This window comes from Anoplolepis gracilipes, unplaced genomic scaffold (genome assembly GCF_047496725.1).
Source record: "Anoplolepis gracilipes unplaced genomic scaffold, ASM4749672v1 Contig25, whole genome shotgun sequence".
Classification (NCBI taxonomy): Eukaryota; Metazoa; Arthropoda; class Insecta; order Hymenoptera; family Formicidae; genus Anoplolepis; species Anoplolepis gracilipes.
In genome coordinates, this window is record NW_027328670.1 from 30,843 (window position 1) to 49,120 (window position 18,278).

Here is an 18,278-nt window from a genome sequence, read left to right on the forward strand (position 1 = left end):
CCTCTCTAACACGTTCGGCGAGTTGTCTCGCCTTGCGTGCCTTGTCCTCACCTGAAATCTCAAGGATTAAGGCACCGGTGAGACCTTTCCTTATCTTGAGGCTTCCTTCCTTGATTCCCAGTTGGTCAAGTTTTACCTCCTTTTTGATGGCGGCCATGTTCTCGCCATATTTTCCTTCTGGGCAATTTATCATGACCGCCGAGGTTTTGGGAACTTTTCTTTTACCGGGTTTCTCTCCCCCCGTTACCTGCCCCCGCTTCTGCTTACCCTGTTCACTGGGCGGTGACTGGGCCGCAGCAACGGGTACAGTTCTGGAGGGGAGGGGAGTCTGTCCTACTTTCTTCTTTCCCTTACTTCCGACCACCACGCTCCACGGAGTTTCCGTGGTCGGAGAGGGGTCATATGTCCCGAGGTCTGTCGACTTCTTGTCGAAGGGCCCCGGGCCTAATGGTCCTCCGCCTAAGGGTGGAGCCCCAGAGGGTTCCGCATCCTGGCGAGATTTCTTTCCAGGTATTCTCTCATCGGCAGCGGGTACCGGCAGGGAAGGGGGGAGAGATCTTGGTGTGAGCACAAACCTGGCTTTCTCCTTTTTTCTTTCCCTTCTTGGCCGCTTTTTCCTTTTGGCTGCTTTTAGGAACCATTCCCTGCGTCTTGGGCTGAGTTGGCGAGGGGATCTCAGCCTCGGCCTCCTTCCCCATTGGCGGCTAAGTATGTGCGTTCAGGGGAGCAGATTGGACCGCCTCCCCCTGTCCGTTCGTTGCTTCAAAGAATCGCAGCATCCTCTCCCTCAAGTCAACGCCTATTTGTAGGTGCTGATTGAGGGCTTCGTACAGGATTGCAAAGTCGCCCTGGACTGTAGGGCGAGTTACCGGTGGGAGGGGTCAAGGAGATCCACTCAAGAGAGGCCCCTGTGCCTCCGTTACGCTCGCGGCCTGCGGTTCTACCTTCATGCAGGGGTCACCAGCCAGGCCCGGGGACACGCATGCCGGAGATAGTCCGCCCCTCCTCAAGGCGGTCTTCTTTGGGGAGACATTTTGTGTTGTCCTCAGCCTGAGAGAATGCCACTCCCCGCTGTCGGAATCTGAATCCCGGTCAGATTCAATGCGGTTCCGTCCTCTCAGGTTCCTGCCCCTTTTCTCCTTTTCACTTTTTGTGATGCTTCCCTCTTCGATCAGGCGAGTACTGAGCTGGTTCGTCAGCACTTTTACCTGATCGGCGAGTTCCGCCATCTGTTTTTTGAGCTCGCTCGTCTCCTTTTCTTTCTCGGCTTTGAGGAGCTCCAATTGGTGCCAAAGTTCCTCCGCTTCAGCGTTGCTCGGCGAGGACGATACAGTTCTGTCGTGAAGGACTGCTGTGGCAGCCATGATGGACGCCACAGCCTTCTTCATCTCCCCTTCCAGTGGGCCCTTGATGTTCTTGGAGACCTGCAGACTCTTGAAAATGGTCACGCAGTTTGCTATGGTATCCGACACCACAGCCGGTGTCGGAGAGTGGAGGAACATCTCCCTCGCCACCCTCTGGTTGTCTCGGCATCTCTCCCAGGCCTGTCCATCGGGCATTGAGGCACCCAGGGCCCAATCCGTGTCCACTCTCTCTCTGGCCTCTTCCCTCGCTCTGGCCCTTGCCTCCCTTTTCTCCCTTGTCCCTTCACCTGTGGTGATGGGCCTTCCTCTGCCTCTCTTGACGGAGCTGACGTCCGACTGCTCGTCCTCCGAGCCAGCATAGTACGACCCAGCGTGCGATGCTGCTTCGTACTCGTCAGGATCACCCGCCACGCTACTGGCGCGTGATCCCGCTGGGAACGCCAAGTCCTCGTCACTAGGAGCAGGAGTTATACCTGTATCGGTATGTTTCCTCCTTTTCCCGCTCGCTCGGCAGCTGTGGCATATATGCCTCGCGTTGTGAGGGCATTTGCTCGTTTTTTTGGCCATTGGAAATTGGAGGTATCTCCTTTCCAACGCCTCCCTCGCTGCCGTACCATCCTGAATGGCCGTAATGGTAGGTTTGCCACCGAATGTCGATGGCCCTGGGTACGAAGGCATAACCTTCCCCTCTGAGCCCTCGGGTATTTCGGGGAATACCCGCCAATAGATATAAAAATAATTATTAATAAAATAGAAAAATTTAAATAATAAAAATTAGTAGCAAACGGATATAATAATCATATAGATAATATAGTTACAAATTTCATTAAAGGAGTCAAATAAAATAATCGATAATTAGATTTATAAACATAAAATAATTCTTTATTTAATAATTTAATAGCATCGCTGAAAGGTTGCAAAATACCAACTAACCCGACCTTATTAGGACCTTTACGTATTTGTACATGTATATCCTAAAAATTTCCGCTCTAATAAAGTTAAAAAAGCAATCCCTAACAATAAAATTAATAATAAAATTAATAAATTTAATAAATTTAAAACTAAATAATAATAAATATTTTTAATTATTACTTATATAAATTATTTTTATATATTTATAAATTCTAAATTTATTACACTATTCTGCCAAAGTAATCTACAATTTTTATAAAATTAATATTATTCTTTAATTAAAAAAAAATTTCAAATAAAAAGTCCTTTCGTACAAATTTATTTACACTTTAATTATAGATAAAATCCGATCTGGCTTACGTCGATCTAAACTCAAATCATGTAAAATTTTAATAGTCGAACAGACTAAATAATTAAATTTTTCCATCTAATTTTTATTTTAATTCAACATCGAGGTCTCAATCATTTTTTATAATATGATCTTAAAAAAAATATTACGCTGTTATCCCTAAGGTAATTAATTTTTCAATAATTTCTTTTAAAACTTATTCATATTTTCATAAATATATGATTATCTATTAAATAAAATTAAAAAAGTTTATAAAATTTTTTAATCCTCCCAACTAAATATAATTTTATACTAAATTTAAAAACTAATGTATTTTAATAAAAATTATATTAAATTCTATAGGGTCTTATCGTCCCATAATATTATTTGAACATTTTTATTCAAAATTTAAATTTTTATTATTTAATTTAAAAAGCTTAAATCTTATCCATTCCTTCATTCCAGCCTCCAATTAAAAGACAAATGATTATGCTACGTTAGCACAGTCAAATTACTGCGGCTATTTAATACACATCATTGAGCAGAACAAACCTTTAATTATTTTCTAAAAACCATGTTTTTATTAAACAGGTGGACTTAATTTTATTTAAATATATTAAATAAATTTATTTTGCCTAATTCTTTAATTAAATATAAATTATTAATTATTATCAAATTTTTAAAAATAAATTTTATAAATAATACTAATTTTATCATTATTAATTTTTAATTTAAATTAATAAAAATATTTTTTTAATTTATTAAATTTATTTTAATTTTAAAATTATAATTAAACTATGCTGAAATAAATAAATTATTAAATTTTTTCAAAAAATTTTAAATTTTAAAACCATTTTTATAAAATTTTTATAAATAATATTAATAAATTTTTTAAATTTTAAAATTAATTTATAGATTATCCCATAAATTTTTAATATAAATCAATATATTTATTGTAAATAAAAATTATTTTAAACTTTAATAAAAATTTACATATTTAAATTTATATCTAAATTAAATTTATATAAAAAAAAAAATTAGATATCAAAAAAATTGATTAAAGTATCTTCTCTAAATAAATATTAAAAATAATTTTTTTATATTAAATTTTATTTATTTATTTAACTCTTTTTCTTTCGAGAAATTTATTTATCAATAATTTTTTTTAATAAACCCTGATACAAAAGGTACATTTAACTAAAATTACTTTTAAAAATTTTTTTATTTTCATTTACATTACATTATCATTAAAATTAAAATAATTATTTTAAAATTTTTTACTAAAACTTTTTTTTTTTTTAATATAATTTTATTTAATAATTTATAATATTTTTTCTTATATTTATTTATTATTAATAATTTATTTATTAATTATAATAAAATTTTAATAATTTTTAATTAATCTTTTCAATGTAAATGAAAAATTTTTATTTAAACTAAAATTTTTTTTTATTCTAAATACATTTTCCAATATATTTACTTTGTTACGACTTTTTCCATAAATTTTTATTAATGAAAATGACGGGCAATTTGTACATATTTTAATTAAAATTCAATTTAAATATTTTTTTAACTTTACAATTAAATTCAATATTTATAAAACTTTAAAAATTTATTTCAATTAATTAAATTAAATGTAACTCATTTAAATCTTAACTATTCTACATTTTGATTTGAATTATAATTATAATTAAATTTTTAAATTATTAATCTTTTAATATAATTTTTCAGCAACAATATATAAAAATTAAATTAAGTAATTCTATTCGTGGATTATCAAATTAATCAACAAGTTCCTCTAAATCATAAAATACCGCCAAATTTTTTATTTTTAATGATTAACATTTAATATTTAATTATATTTTATTTTCATTTAAATAATAGGGTATCTAATCCTAATTTATTATATAAATTTTTTTAATTTTATTATTAATTTAAATAAAATTATTTAACTTTTAATATCTATTCATATTTCACCATAAAAAAATAAATTAGTTAAATATATTTATTTATTTATATATTTTATATTTATATATAATTATTTAAATTTATTTTTATTTAAAGTATAAACCGCAATTGCTGGCACTTTATTTATTAATAATAAATTATAATTTTCTATTATAAATTTTCATTTAATTAATTATTATAAATACTAATTTATATATTATTAAATTATTTAAATTTTATATAATTTTTTAAAATTTTATTTATACTTTAAATTATAAAATAAATTTAAAAAAAAAAATTAATTTTTAATTATATTTATTAATTATTAAAAACAAATTATAAAAATAATTTAAATTTAAATTTAATATGAATATAAAATTTAATTTATAATATACATAAAAAAAAAATTAAATAATATTCCCCCCCCTTTTTTATATTATTATCATTATTATTAATTATTAATAATTATTTAAATATATTAAAATATTTTATTAATAAATAATTTTTTTTTTCTATATTTTAGGTTTTTAATATTTTAAATTAAAAATAATGATTAATAAGTTTTAATTAATTAATATTAAATAATTAATGTTAATTAAATATTTTAAATATATATAATTAATTATATATTTATAAAAATAATTAAAATATTTTATTAACATTAAATAATAATTATTAAATAATATTAATGTATATATAAATAAAAACTTAAATTTTTAATTTTTTTTACTTTCTATAAAATACTCTCCTTAAATTTATATAAATAAAATTTTTAATTATTATTAATTATTTTATTTATAGATAAGTTTTTTAATTTTAATTTTAATAATATATTTTTTTTTGTAAATACATATAATTAAAATAGTCAATTATTAAATTTAAATAAAATTACTCTCTCCCTCTGAATTTTATTTTAACTAATTATACTTTTTTAATTCTATAATAACTAATTATTTTTAAAAAATCAATTTTTATAATAATTTTATTTATAATATTTTATTATTTAATTTATTAATTAATCTTTATAACTACTTTAATTTTAATAAATTCTTTTATTATTTTTACTAATACAAATTTAATTTAAATTATTTATTTAAATTTACTTATAACCTTTTTTTAAATTAAATTTACTTATCATATTTAATTTTAACTAATGATTAATAGTCAATTTTCAAAAATATTATACTAATTTATATTTATTTAATTAAAGTAAGTAAGCTAATTCTCTAAGCTTTTAGGTTCATACCCTAAATATAGAAATTTTATCTTTCTCTTATTTAATTAATTATTTTTGCTATTTAAATTTTATTAATAACTAAAAATTTATTTAATGATATGCCTGATAAAAGGATTATTTTGATAGAATAAATCATACATAATTTATATATGTTTTCATTTAAATTAATTTTTTTATATTTAATAGATTTAAACTATCTCAAAAAATTTCAAAAATTTTTATGCTTCATAATACATTAAAATATAATATTAATATTCAATATTTATTCAAAGTTTAATACAACTAAAAAATTAATTTTATTTATATGCATCATAATTTATTCATAAAATTTTTTTTAATGTCTTATTTAATTTATTTTTCTTTTATTTCTTTATTTTTATACGATTTATTAATAATTTGATTTATTATGGAAATTAATAATTTTTTATTCATTTGTTTTTTATCAATTAAATTAAAAAATAAAAAAATTATTTTTTTATATTATCTCATTCAAGCTTTAGCTTCCTTAATAATAATGTTAACTTTAATTATTAATAATTTTATATATATACAAATAAATTTTATTATAATCAATTTTTTTATCTCTATTATAATTAAATTAGGGATCCTTCCATTTCATTCATGAATCCCTTCTGTAGCTATTTTTTTAGATTGATATTCATTATTTATTTTTTTAACAATTCAAAAAATTATTCCTTTATACATAATTTCACTTATTAACCCTCCAATTTTTTTACTATATTTTATAATTTTAACATCTGCATTTATCTCCGCCTTTAAAATAATTAATTCAATAAATTTTAAAATTTTATTAAGATTTTCTTCAATTAACCAAATGTTTTCTTCAATTAACCGGATGAATATTAATTTTAATTTATTTTAAAACCCTAATCTGATTTTCATATTTAATATTCTATACACTTATCCTATTAATTATTATTATAATTTTTATATATTTTAAAATTTCATTTAGATTTTCTTTAAGTAATAACTTTCCTTCAATTAATTTTAATTTAATTTGTTTGTTATTAATTTTTAATTTAGCCAGAATTCCTCCACTAACGTTTTTTATTTTTAAATGAACTATAATCTATATTTTTTTATTAAATTCAAATTTTTACTTTATTTTTATTTTAATGATTTTAAATTCTTTCATTTTAAATTATGTTTTTTATTAATTTAATAAATCTAATAATATATTTTTATTCAATTAAAATTAAGCTTTTTAATAAACCAATATACATATATAAATTTTCCCACTCATATAGATTATTTATTTTTTTCATGATTTTAAGCTTAATCTTTTCATTAATTATAATTTCAATTTAGTTTGTATACAATTTTTTAAAATTAGATATATAATTTTCACCCCACTTAATCAATAAATTTTAAATATTAAGATTTTAAGTTAAATTTTTAAACTTTAAATTTTCAAAGTTTACACAATAAAATTTTTAAAAATTTTTAAATCTTAAAAATTCTAATATTTTAATTTTTTATTAAAAATTTTTTTAAATTTGCAATTTAATATTTTTATTAGTTAAACTATAAAATATATAAAAAATTTTTATTTTTATAACACATTTAATGTAATTCAGAAAATTAAAATTTTCTTAAATAAATTTACAATTTATTACTTAAATCAGACATGATATCTATTATTATCTCACTTAAACTTAGTAAATAATTTTATTATCAATAAAAATATACTATGAATAAGTGACTTTATTCAACTAATCACAAAGATATTGGCATTCTATATTTTTTATTTGCAATTTGGGCTGGGATAATCGGATCTTCTATAAGAATAATTATTCGTTTAAAATTAGGATCATCTAATGCACTAATTAATAATGATCAAATTTATAATTCAATAGTTACTAGACACGCATTTATTATAATTTTCTTTATAGTTATGCCATTTATAATTGGGGGATTTGGAAATTTTCTTGTCCCTCTAATACTTGGTTCACCTGATATAGCCTACCCTCGAATAAATAATATAAGTTTTTGATTTCTACCCCCCTCACTCTCTCTACTTTTATTAAGTAATTTTATTAATGATGGAACTGGGACTGGATGAACAATTTATCCCCCTTTAGCCTCTAATACATTTCACAATGGTCCTTCAGTAGATTTAACAATTATTTCTCTTCATATTGCCGGAATATCTTCTATTCTAGGGGCTATTAATTTTATTTCTACAATCTTAAATATACATCATAAAAATCTCGCAATTGATAAAATACCCCTTCTAGTTTGATCAATTCTCATTACAGCAATTCTCTTACTTTTATCCCTCCCAATTTTAGCCGGAGCAATCACAATACTTTTAACAGACCGAAATTTAAATACTTCATTTTTTGATCCGTCAGGAGGGGGTGATCCTATTCTTTATCAACATTTATTTTGATTCTTTGGTCACCCCGAAGTTTATATTCTTATTCTCCCAGGATTTGGGCTAATTTCCCATATTATCATAAATGAGAGAGGAAAAAAAGAAACCTTTGGTGCCTTAGGAATAATCTATGCTCTTATAGCAATTGGATTTTTAGGCTTTATTGTTTGGGCTCATCATATATCTATTGAGCTAGATGTTGATACCCGAGCCTATTTCACTTCAGCAACAATAATTATTGCAATTCCAACAGGAATTAAAATCTTCAGTTGAATTACAACACTTCATGGTACAAAAATTAATTATAATTCCTCTCTTTGATGGGCTATAGGATTAATTTTTTTATTCACAATGGGGGGATTAACTGGAATTATACTATCCAATTCCTCAATTGATATTATTCTTCATGATACATATTATGTTGTTGCCTACTTTCATTATGTTCTTTCTATAGGAGCTGTATTTGCCATTATTGCAAGATTTATTCATTGATTCCCTCTTATTACAGGATATTCTTTAAATAATTACTTTTTAAATATTCAATTTATCTCAATATTTGTTGGTGTAAATTTAACATTCTTCCCACAACATTTTTTAGGGGTGAGAGGCATACCTCGACGATACTCAGATTATCCAGACACCTACCTCTCATGAAATATTATTTCTTCAATTGGTTCATTAATTTCTATCATCAGATTAATTTTTTTAATATATTTAATTTGAGAATCCCTATCATCTAAACGTCTTGTCTTAAATATATTCTATCTTAATCCTTCATTAGAATGACTAAGAAAATTACCACCTGTTAATCACAGATATAATGAAATTCCTTCAATTTAATTAAAAATTATCAACTTTAAAAAATTTTAATATGGCAGATTAGTGGCAATAGATTTAAACTCTATATATAAAGATAAATTCTTTTATTAAAAATAATTACTTGAATAATTTTCCTTCAAAATTCTAATTCACCTACATATGATATAATAATTTTTTTTCATGATTTTACTATAATAATTTTAATTTTCATTACTTTATTAATTCTTTTTATTATAATTTCAATAATTAATAATAAATTTACTGACCGATTTATACTTCAAGGCCACACTATTGAATTAATTTGAACTATTTTTCCAATATTTATTTTAATTTTTATTGCCATCCCATCAATTAAAATTTTATATTTAACTGATGAGATATTTAATAATAAAATTACCCTGAAATCTATGGGACATCAATGATATTGAAGGTATGAACTTTCAGATTTTTTAAATATTGAATTTGATTCATTTATAATTCCTACTAATGAATTAAACCCCAATGAATTTCGTCTATTAGACGTAGATAATCGTTGTATTCTTCCATATAATTATCCCATTCGTGTTTTAACTACATCTATAGATGTAATTCACGCTTGAACAGTCCCATCTTTAGGAATTAAAATAGATTCTACACCCGGACGACTAAATCAATCAATGTTAATTATAAACCGACCAGGTCTTTTTTTTGGCCAATGTTCTGAAATTTGTGCTATAAATCATAGATTTATACTCATTGTTATTGAATCAACAAACTTTCCTAACTTCAAAGACTGACTTCTTACCTTTTAACTAATTTTTTTTATTTTAATTGAATAATTAATAAATATAAAATATAATTTTTACATTCATTAAATGACTGAAAGTAAGTTTTGACTTTTTAAGTCAAATTATAATAGATCTAACACCCTATTTTTAATGTAAAGAATTAGTTTAATATTAAAAAACATTAAATTGTCAATTTAAAAATATTTTCACCCCCACAAAAATATTCTTTTATACCACACATAATACCGATAATATGAGCAATAATGTTAATTTTAACTATATTTTCACTTTTTATGATTTTAAGCATTATTTATTTTTATCCTATCAACTTAAAAATTAATTATTATAATAATATAATTTTAACAAATCCTAAAAAATGAATTTGAAAATGATAATAAATTTATTTTCTATTTTTGACCCCTCAACTAGAATTAATTTTTCTCTAAATTGATTAAGAACTTTAATTATTTTTCTTATTTTTTCATATCAATATTGACTTATCCCCTCTCGTTTACATATATTTTTTAATTTTTTATTAAATTTTCTAATAAAAGAATTTAAAATTTTAATTAATTATTCCTATTCTAATTTAATTATTTTTATTAGTTTATTTTTATTTATTATTGTAAATAATTTCATAGGCTTATTCCCCTATATCTTTACATCTTCTAGTCACTTAAGTTTTTGTCTTTCTTTATCTTTATCCCTGTGAATTTCTATAATGTTATTTAGAATTTTAAATTACACTAATGATTTCTTTTCTCATCTTACCCCTCAAGGAACTCCCTTCATTCTAATACCATTTATAGTCATTATTGAATCAATCAGTCTGATTATCCGGCCTCTCACGTTGGCAATTCGTCTGACAGCAAATATAATTGCAGGACATTTACTTTTATTATTATTAGGATCTTTCTGGGCAAATTATTAATAATTTCTTAATTTTTTTAATTATAATCTCCTCTCAACTTTTATTATTTATTCTTGAATTATTTGTATCAATTATTCAGGCCTATGTGTTTTCCATTCTTTCTACATTATTTAGAAGAGAAATTTAATTAATTTTTACTATTTCAAATAAATAAATAATAAATAATTATAATCAAATTTTATAGTATTATCATTATGACAAAATTACATCAAAATCATTCATTTCATTTAGTATCAATTAGACCTTGGCCTATTATTATTTCTTTCAGATTATTTAATAACTTAATTTCAATAATTATATGATTTCATAAATTAAATTATCTAATTATAATTTCTATTCCTTGCACATTATTATGCATATATCAATGATGACGAGATGTAACACGAGAATCAACATTTCAAGGATCTCATACAATTAATGTATATATTGGCCTTCGCTTAGGGATAATTTTATTTATTATTTCAGAAATTTTCTTTTTTATTTCCTTTTTCTGAGCTTATTTTCATTCTGCTTTAGCCCCTTCCATAGAAATTGGTCAATTATGACCCCCCTTAGGCATTAAACCATTCAATCCATTTGATATCCCTCTAATAAATACTATTATTCTTTTATCCTCTGGGATAACAGTAACTTGAACGCATCATTCTATCTTAAATAAAAACTTTAATGAAAGATATCAAAGCCTTTTATTAACAATTATACTTGGGATTTATTTTACCTCCCTTCAAATAATTGAATATTTCGAGTCACCTTTTTCAATTGCTGACTCTATTTATGGGTCAACCTTTTTTCTAGCTACAGGCTTTCACGGAATTCATGTAATTATTGGGACGCTATTTCTTTCAATTTGTTTGCTTCGCATAAATTTTCTTCATTTCAGAAAATCTCACCATTTTGGTTTTGAGGCAGCAGCCTGATACTGACATTTTGTAGATGTTGTTTGATTATTTTTATATATTTCTATTTATTGATGAAGATACTAAAATATTACTTAATTTAAATTAATTTATTATTTTATAAATTTATATAGTATATTCATATTACATTTAATTTCCAATTAAAAAAATTAATAAAATTTTAATATAAATAATTTTAACTTTTATTTATATAATTACATTTTTTATTATTCTATCAACTCTAATTTTATTAATTAATTTACTTATCTCATCTAAATCATTAGCAAATCGAGAAAAAATCTCACCATTTGAATGTGGATTTGATCCTCTATCTAATTCTCGTCACCCATTTAGAATTCAATTTTTTTTAATTAGTTTAATCTTTTTAATTTTTAACATTGAAATTACTCTCTTAATCCCATTAATTTACATATATTTTATAAATAAAATTATTATTTTTTCCTCATTATTGTTCATTTTCATTCTAATTTCTGGCCTAATCATTGAATATTTAGAAAAATCAATTGACTGAAAAACTAATTAAAATTTATAATTTTTTTACATTCATAAATTTATTTTTTATTCTTGATAAATTTTATTCAGGATTTTAGTTAAACATAAATAACATTTAAATTGCAATTAAAAATTAAATATCTTAATATTTAAATCTTAATTTTCTTTTAAAGTAAATATTTACATTTAATTTCGACCTAAAAATTTGATTAATTTCAATTAATCTAAAAGAATCACATCGAATAAAATTTATTTTTTGAAATAATAATATTTTTGAGCTTCTAACTCAACATTCAATGAAAGGTTTCATTTTATTTCATAAATTTAATAAATATCTAATTAAAAATTATTAACTAAAACCAAAAAAGAGGTAAATTATTGTTAATAATTATATTGAATCTATAAAAAAATTCTAGTTAATTTTTCTTTTTTATTCATTTATATAGTTTAATTAATAAAAACCTTATATTTTCATTATAAAAATAATAAATTTTTCTTTATTTATAAATAAATTATTTAAAAATAAAATCTTATTATCTTAATATCTTCAATATTATGCTTTACGAAATTTAAGCTATTTAAATATAAATTACTTTAAAAATTAATTAACTAATAAAAAAAATAATTAATAAAATTAATACTGAAATAAAAATAAATATATAAATTTTAAATAATTTTATCTTAATTACTAATCTATTTATTATCCTATAAATAATTTTCTTTCCCATAAATTCAATCCATATCTTATCTATCCTATAGGTGTTTAATCTACAAATTATAATAAGACTATAAATTCATATATATATATATATATATATAATTTATAAATCATATAGATCTAAAAAAATAACTAAATATTAATATATTAATTAAATTTTTTATAGACATAATCAACCTTAATAATACTCCCACAAATAATAATAACATTGTAGTTATTTTTACATTTACATTCATATATAAAAAGTAATTATCAAAAAAAAATATTCACATTAATATAGATCCTCTAATTAACCTTAAGATTAATAAAATAAACATCGATAAATTCATTAATTTATCTTCTTTATAATAATAAAATCTTGAATTTTTAAATGAGCCAAAATAAATATAATAAATCAATCGTAAAGAATATGACACAGTAAGAGAAATTGATAAAGTAATTATTATTAATAAAAAAATATTAATATTATTTAAATAGATAATTTCTATAATTAAATCTTTAGAATAAAATCCGGCTAAAAAAGGAATTCCTATTAATGCTAATCTAGAAATATAAAATCTTATTATAGTAAATGGAGTAAACTCATTTAAATTACCACATAATCGAATATCCTGATTATTATTCATTAAATGAATTATAACTCCTGCACACATAAATAATAATGACTTAAAAATTGCATGAGTCAATAGATGAAAAAAGGCTAAAAAATTAAATCTTAAACTTAAAATTATTATCATTAACCCTAATTGACTTAAAGTAGATAAAGCAATAATTTTTTTTAAATCATTTTCAAAATTTGCCATCAACCCAGCTATAAATATAGTAAAAATTGAAATATATAATAAAATTTTCTCAATGCCCCTATTCATTAAATATTTATTAAAACGAATTATTAGATAAACCCCTGCAGTAACCAAAGTTGATGAATGAACCAAGGCTGATACTGGGGTCGGGGCGGCCATAGCTATTGGTAATGAAACAGAAAAAGGAATCTGAGCACTTTTTGTAGCTGCTGCTAAAACAATTATTCTTAAAATTAACTTATAATTTTCCATAAAACTTAAATTCCAACTTCAAAATGTAAATATTAATCCAATTCTTATTAATAACCCAATATCTCCCACTCGATTGCATAAGACTGTCACTATCCCAGAATTATATGATAAATAATTCTGATAATAAATCACTAAACAATAAGAAGTTAATTCTAACCCATCTCACCCAAATAAAATTCTAATTAAATTAGGGCTAATAATCATTAAAATTATTGATAAAACAAATATAATTACTAACTTAATAAACCGATCAATAAATATGTCATCGCCTATATAAATTATTCTATGTAATATAATTATTGAAGAAATTAATATAACTACCCCAATGAACAATGAGACTCAATCAAATAAAATATAAAATTCTACATTAATTGAATTAAAATTAAAAAATAATCATTCCATTATATATCTTAAATTTATTAAATTTAAATATAATCTTATAAAAAAAAATAACATAAAAATAATTATTATAAAAAATGAATAAATTTATAATAATCTAAGATAAATTTTTTTTATATCACTAATTTCACAAATTAATATTTTATTTTAAACTACTTAAATAATGACATTATAATAAAATAAATAAATAATAAACATTACTTATTTATTAATAATTAATATTATCTATATTGACTAATATAACAAAACTAAATTCTATTTAAAAAAATTAATGTAAAAAACTTAAATTTAAAATTATTAAAATTAAAGGAATTAAATGAATCAAAATAATCATATAATCTTTTATATAAATAAATTGTTGAAAATTTTTCTTCAAAATAATTAAATCCATGCTGAATATATGAATATAAATATAATGAATAAGCACTCCTAAAAAAACAAATTATTATTATATAAATAATAACAGATATCTCTCATCTAATTAAAACTCTAATTATAAAAATCTCTCTAAAAAAATTTAAAGAAAAAGGAAAAGAAAAGTTAGCAGCACATAATAAAAATCATCAAATTCTTAAAGACGGAAAAATATTTAATATTCCTTTATTAAAAAAAATTAACCGACTCCCTGATCGCTCATAATATAAATTCACTATAAAAAATAAACCTGATGAACATAGGCCATGAGAAATTATTAAAATATAAGCACTAATAAATCCTAATTTTATTATTGTTAATATTGAACATATTATTACATTTATATGTACAACAGAAGAATAAGCCACCAAACTTTTTATATCAATTTCAACTAAACATAAAATACCAATAAACAACCTTCCTACAATCCCAACTCTAAAAATTACATACCTATACTTATTCCTTTGAAAAATAAATATTATAATAAAACGTAATAAACCATACCCCCCTAATTTCAATAAAACAGCAGCTAAAATTATTGACCCATAAACAGGCGCTTCAACATGGGCCTTAGGCAACCAAACATGAAAAATAAAAATTGGTAGCTTAATAAAAAATGCTATAAAATAAACTAAATAATCTCAAAATCCTATATTAATTATTATATTTTTTATCAATAAATTAAAATCAAATGTTATATTATGCTTATAAATTTCATATAAATAAATTAATAAAGGCAAAGAAATAAATATTGTATATATTAATAAATAATAAGATGCAGAGGTTCGTTCAAAATTTAACCCTCAATAAATAATGACAATAAACATAGGAATTAATCTTAACTCACAAACATTAAATAAAATAATATTAAATTTATAGAAGAAAAATAAATAATTAAAATTAATAATATAATTTCAAATATTAACAATTATTTTTCATAATTTATTTTAATTAGCCTACCACTCCTCTCCTCCAACTGAATAACTATTTTTATTAAAGCTAAAATTCAAAATCTTAAAGCTAATAAAAAAAATGAATAAAAATCAAACCCTATAAATATTCTCACCCTAATTCAAATATCATCTTTAAATATAAATTTAAATAAAAATGAAAATCTAAAAATAAAACATGAATTATAAAAAAATATAATTTTTTTATTTTTTATTAATAAAATTATAAATATAAAAAAAAATAAAAATTTTATCATATTAATTCAAAAAAAATAAATAATAGAATAATTTAATTATACTATAGTTTATACTAAAACATTAATTTTGTAAATTAAAAATATTTATTATAATAAATTTGTGTAAAATTATAAAATATTTTAATATAAAATATTAAATAAATTTTTAATTTTTTAATTAAAACTTATTAATATTAAATAAATAATATAATTCATTCCCATGAAAACGAACAATAATTACCAATAATGTTAATCCCAAAACTCCTTCACACACACTAAAAACTAAATAATAAATTATAAAAATCTCCAAATTAAATATCCTAAAAATCATAAATATAATTATTGATAAAATTAATACTATTAATTCAATTATTATTAAAATAATTAATATAAATTTATATATAAAAATTAATAATAATAAAATAATTATATATATATATATGTATAAATTAATAAATCAATATAAATAATTATATAATTATTTTATTATATAATTCAAAAAATAAATCTATTTATGCCATTAATCTCCAAAATTAATATTCTTTTTCTAAACTATTTTTTGAAAATAATTAAATTTTCATTGATTTTTACCAATATATTCAATTTAATTAAACTTTAATTTTTTCAACCCCTCTTATATATGAATAAAGAATTACTTACTTTTACTATTTTAATTTTTTTAATATTTTTTATTATTTTATTTTTACTAGCTACTAATAACAGCTCTATCCACCCTATCTGAATAATTATCTCTATTTTAATTTTTAGAATATTTATTTGCATAAATCTTTCAGTCTGACAATCTAATTATATTTATTCTATTATATTATTCTTAATTATAATTAGAGGCTTATTAATTATTTTTCTTTATTTTGCAAGATTAATCTCAAATGATCAAAATAAACTTAATAATTACAACCCCTATTTACTTATATTATTCATTTTAAATTGATTATTATTAATTAGATATATATATATTTCAATTTACCTTGACCTAACTTATTAAAAAATAAATTTAATTATAGTGATTCAATAATAATCTTAAAATTTAATGAAATAAATTATCAAAATATTATTAACCTTTATGAATACCCATATAATAATATAACTATTAGCTCAATATTTTATCTACTAATTTCATTATTTACTATTATCAAAGTTTGTTCTATTAAATTATTCACTATACGTAAAATCAATTAAAAATTTATTTATGAATAAAAACTTAATAATATTTATTAATAACTCTTTACTTAAACTCCCTACACCAATTAATATTTCTTACTGATGAAATTTTGGATCATTATTAGGAATATTCTTATTTATCCAAATTTTAAGGGGCTTTTTTTTATCCATACATTATTGTTCTAATATAAATTATGCTTTTAACAGAATTATTCACATTATTCAAAATGTAAAATTAGGATGATTATTGCATAATATTCACATAAATGGAGCTTCAATATTTTTTATCTGTATATATATTCATATTAGACGAGGATTATACTATAATTCTTACAAACTTTTTAATACCTGAATAATTGGAGTAAGAATCTTCTTAATATCCATAGCAACAGCTTTTTTAGGATACGTTTTGCCATGAGGCCAAATATCATTCTGAGGAGCAACAGTTATTACTAATTTAATTTCCACAATCCCCTACATAGGAAATATAATCGTCCAATGAATTTGAGGGGGATTCTCTATTAATAACGCAACTTTAAATCGATTTTACTCTCTTCATTTTATTATACCCTTCCTCTCTCTAATTATATTAATAATTATTTTACATTTATTTTTCTTACATAATACAGGATCTTCTAATCCTTTAGAAACTAATAGAAATCTCTATAAAATTCCATTTCATATTTACTTCACGATAAAAGATAATATTACTTTTATAATTTTCATCATAATTTTTTGAATTATTAATCTAGAATATCCATATATATTTAGGGATCCTGATAACTTTCTTCTCGCAAATCCTATAATTACACCTATTCATATTCAACCTGAATGATACTTTCTCTTTGCTTATGCTATTCTTCGATCAATCCCTAATAAACTAGGGGGGGTTATTGCCCTATTAATATCAATTTTAATCTTATACACCCTTCCTCTTTTAACCCCTAAATTCAATTCATTAATAATTTATCCTATTAACCAGCTATTATATTGAATTTTTTTAAACACATTTATTCTCCTTACTTGGGCAGGAGCCCAAGTAATTGAATATCCATTTATTAGAATTAGTCAAATTTTATCAGTTATTTATTTTCTTTATTTTATTCTTATATCTATCATAATAAAAATCTGAGATATTATTTTATTAAATTAAAAATTTATTTTTATTATTTATATTTAACTATTAACCAATAAAAAAATTATAAATTCATA

At 22.5% G+C, this 18,278-nt stretch overlaps 4 pseudogenes; 3 read left to right on the forward strand and 1 right to left on the reverse strand.

Annotated features, from left to right (window-relative positions):
• Positions 1-1,995: 1,995 nt before the first annotated feature.
• On the forward strand, positions 1,996-8,314 carry LOC140675810 (cytochrome c oxidase subunit 1-like; annotated as a pseudogene).
• A 1,545-nt stretch (positions 8,315-9,859) lies between these two features.
• Positions 9,860-11,682, forward strand: LOC140675811 (cytochrome c oxidase subunit 3-like; annotated as a pseudogene).
• A 1,258-nt stretch (positions 11,683-12,940) lies between these two features.
• LOC140675817 (NADH-ubiquinone oxidoreductase chain 5-like) lies at positions 12,941-14,257 on the reverse strand (annotated as a pseudogene).
• A 2,837-nt stretch (positions 14,258-17,094) lies between these two features.
• LOC140675819 (cytochrome b-like) lies at positions 17,095-18,198 on the forward strand (annotated as a pseudogene).
• Positions 18,199-18,278: the final 80 nt, after the last annotated feature.